This window comes from Stigmatopora nigra, chromosome 13, assembly GCF_051989575.1.
Source record: "Stigmatopora nigra isolate UIUO_SnigA chromosome 13, RoL_Snig_1.1, whole genome shotgun sequence".
In the NCBI taxonomy this organism is placed as follows: Eukaryota; Metazoa; Chordata; class Actinopteri; order Syngnathiformes; family Syngnathidae; genus Stigmatopora; species Stigmatopora nigra.
In genome coordinates this window covers 667022-670597 of record NC_135520.1, presented here as the reverse complement: position 1 = coordinate 670597, position 3576 = coordinate 667022, and positions in this window count along the sequence as shown.

The following is a 3576-nucleotide window of genomic DNA, read 5'->3' as shown; positions in this document are numbered from 1 at the left end:
GTATTCTCCCACTGTTCTTTCATTAAAAGCTGCTCTGTAGGTCACCCAGCTCGCGTCGCTGTCGTTAACTGGTCGCCGCCGGAAGATGGTTATCGTGATCTCATTTTTGACACTACTCATTAAGACATACCCAAAAAATAGATTCAAATCTAAATTGGTCAATCGGAAAATACTTTTTGGAAGCGCTGACTCGTAAAAAAACAAAAAAAAAAAGACGCCAAAGGTTAAGCAAAACAAGGCCCAAGTGTCAGGAAGTCACCTTGGCTTTAGACAAACGCGCCAGGAATGTGTGTGGGGGGGGGGGGGGGGGGCGCACGCAGGTGTCAGGTGCGACGGACGGCCAGGGAAAGTAGCGGCCGGCTTTTGTGCGCGAGGGGGGCCCGTCTAATCGCCCGTCTAATCGCCCGTCAAAAGAAACGGAAGGAATCTGTGGCTAATGGCCGCCGGCCGGGTTCAAGCCATCACGCGGCGTGTCACACCTTCATGTCTTGTTTTGGAAACGGAGGGCGAGAGGAAGGGGGCGGAGCTACACACACAAACAACAAAAGGACTGTTTTGGTTGTCCAGCAAGCTAACGTTCGTCAAGCAGCCTCAATGGCATTGAAAGAAAGGGAGAATTTGTTTTGGTCATTTTTTGGGGACACTTCCTGTTGATTTTTGGATGTTCCTATATTTTTGGCCTCTCGCTGTTGATTTAAGGGTCATTTCTGGGTTATTTGTGGGTGATTTGGGGTCATTTCTGGGTTATTTTTGGGTGATTTTGGGTCATATCTACGCAGGTACTTTTATTTTGGTTGATTTTGGTTCGGCGATGGAAGGGGTGACGGACACCTGAGGAGAAGGCGCCAAACGTCTCGACGCTGCGTCATTAGCTAGCGGCGCTAAAGAGCAGATGTTATTTCCTTCCCAGCAGCTGGCGCGCTAACGTCGCATCAATCACGCCACCGTAAGCGCAATTAAGCTTTTGATTCGTTAGCGTCGAAGGCATTTGCAAGAAAACAGCGAGTAAACACGTCGTAAATTGCTTCTTAAGAGCGCGTGGGGGAATAAAGTCCATTAATTGAAATGAAAATAATGGGAAGTAACCCAGAAATGACCAAAAAATCAACAGGAAGTGACCCACCGAGACTAAAGTACCCCCAGAAAAGCCCTAAAATCACAATCGACCCAAAAATAAAGGAACCTGTCAAGAACGAGTCCAATACCAACAGGAAGTGACCCAAAATAAACAGGAAGTGGCACACGGGGGACAAAAAAAAGCACCAATGCCATTTTGCTACTTCAATAAGGTCAAGAAACCAAATAAAAGAAGTTAATTAAATCAGACAATTTGAAAAAAGGCCCGCCAGTGAATAAAAGTATTTTTTTTTTTAAATGTATATCTTAGCTGGCCACTAATCCTTCCTGTTCCTCTTTGTCAAAACGCAGCGGGCGAGCGGCCGCCTCTTTGCCTAACGAGGAAGCGCTGCCACCTAATGAGGAAGCTAATTAACACGTCGGGCCGCTCGCACTTAATTAGCCGCATCTGAGCCCCGTCTGAGAGGAGGCGGAGTCACGGCAGACAGACTCATTCCGCCACTCTCACCTGTGGCGTCTCTTTATGGGGCCTGGCCAAATATACATCAAAAATATTTCAAAATAAAAGAAATCACAATACTCTCTCTTAAAAAGGGGGAAAATTGTAAAAAAAAAAATTATCATAGCTTGCGGGGGGTGCTGGAGCCCATCTGGGTCAACTATGGAAGGGGCTATCCCGAAATCGATGGCCAGTCAATCACAGGGCGCGACCACATCTGAAAATATTCCAGAAAGATGACCATTCATTTCTATATGGGTAGGTGTCCAATCGTAATGAAGTGGGAGGGGCCTTTGGCAATTTTCCCCGCCGCCACGCAAGCATATGGCGAGGAGGAGGAGCCAATGGTGTAGGTGCCAACACTCGTGTCCCACTTTACACCTCGGACGCCACCATCTGCTTCCACAAACACTTTTTTCATTTTCATTACAACTGCCAAATCGGCTTTTTTTTGTTTAAATTAACGTCGCCAAATGTCCAATGTTTGTTTTGTTGGAATTTCAAGTCGTTTCAATTTTGTCTCGTTCAATGGCAGCCAATGAAAGACCTGGACTTGAAAATACCTTAAAATACAGTGGGGGGGGCTAATGGGAATGTCCCTAAATCAACAGGAAGTGGTCACTGAGCAGAAGATCGACATAAAGTGACCCGCCAATCAACCAGAAGTGATCCAAAATGTACAGGAAGTGAGCCCTTGACACTTCCTGTTGGATTTGGGCCACTTCCTTTCAATTCTGGGTGTGTATTTCGCTCACTTCCTGTTCCCGTGTGAACACCCCAAGAAATGACCTATCATCAACAAAAATTGACCCAAAAAACAGCCAAACGTCAACAGGAAGTGACCCGTAAATCCCCCAAAATAATAGCCAATACGCAGCTCGCGTTAGCAAAGGAGTGGAATACCTAGCAATTGGTCAAATGGCAGTTTGACGGCCCGATGTTGATTGATTGACGGGCCGTGGACATATAAGCTTATTCCAAATAAATTTGGCCTTAAGTAAGCAAAGAAAGAAAAGCGCGGCGCCACCGCCATCCAATTAGCTTTTTTTAATTACCTATTACGCCCGAGCGCCGAGGCGACTCGGCAAAACGGGGCTCTGACACGGACGCCACTTTAGGGGTAATTAGACAATTTGTTTGCCGCGCGCGGTGGCGGTGGCGGCGGAGGAGTGCTGGTAACCGCCAGCCAATTACCGCCCGCAAAGGCCGCGCCAACCTGTTGATTTAATTAGATCCGCCGTATACGCGCTGGCGCGGCAAAGCGCAATTTAATTACCAGGTGGGGGTGGGGGGGCGGCGGCCTCGGGGCGTCGAGGGACGGCCGACCCGCCGGGGCCGAGCGACCAAACTAATCAAGCGCCAAAGAGAAACGCCGTCTGCGCTGGCGGGGACGGACGGATCAACTCGACGTTTCTTTGGAAAACGTTTTGCGTAGGATTTTTCTTTTTATTTGGGGGGGTGGGATCACTTTCAACGAATTTTGGTTGATTTTAAGGCATTTTGGCGTCACGAGATCTTGCTTACAGTGCATTTTGGGCTATTTGTGGCGGTTTCTGGTTCGTTTGAGCGCATTAGCTTCAGCTTTTAGTGGAATTTGTGCTGTTTTTGGTCCATTTAGGGCATTTTGGGGCTACAATATTTTAGTTTTGGAGCATTTGGGGTCACTTCCAGCGCATTTTGGTCTATTTCTTATTTTTAGTGCATTTTTGTGTCACTTCGCCTTTAGTTTTAGAGTATTCTGGGGTCACTTCTAGAACACCCCCGCATTTCCCAGTTTTTGTGGCGCTAATCAGCGCGCAGACGAGCGTGACCTTTTCCTTTTTCAGCTTTCAGACGAGCTGAAGCGCCCCCGCCGAGCGTCGACGCCGCCGACGCCGCCGCTTCACGGCAGGACGTCTAGAAATTACATTTACACTTTTATTACATTTTAAAATCATTTGATTCATTTTGCCAGCCTATTTTTACGAATGCCGACCCTTCGAGACAGGATAAGATTTGGA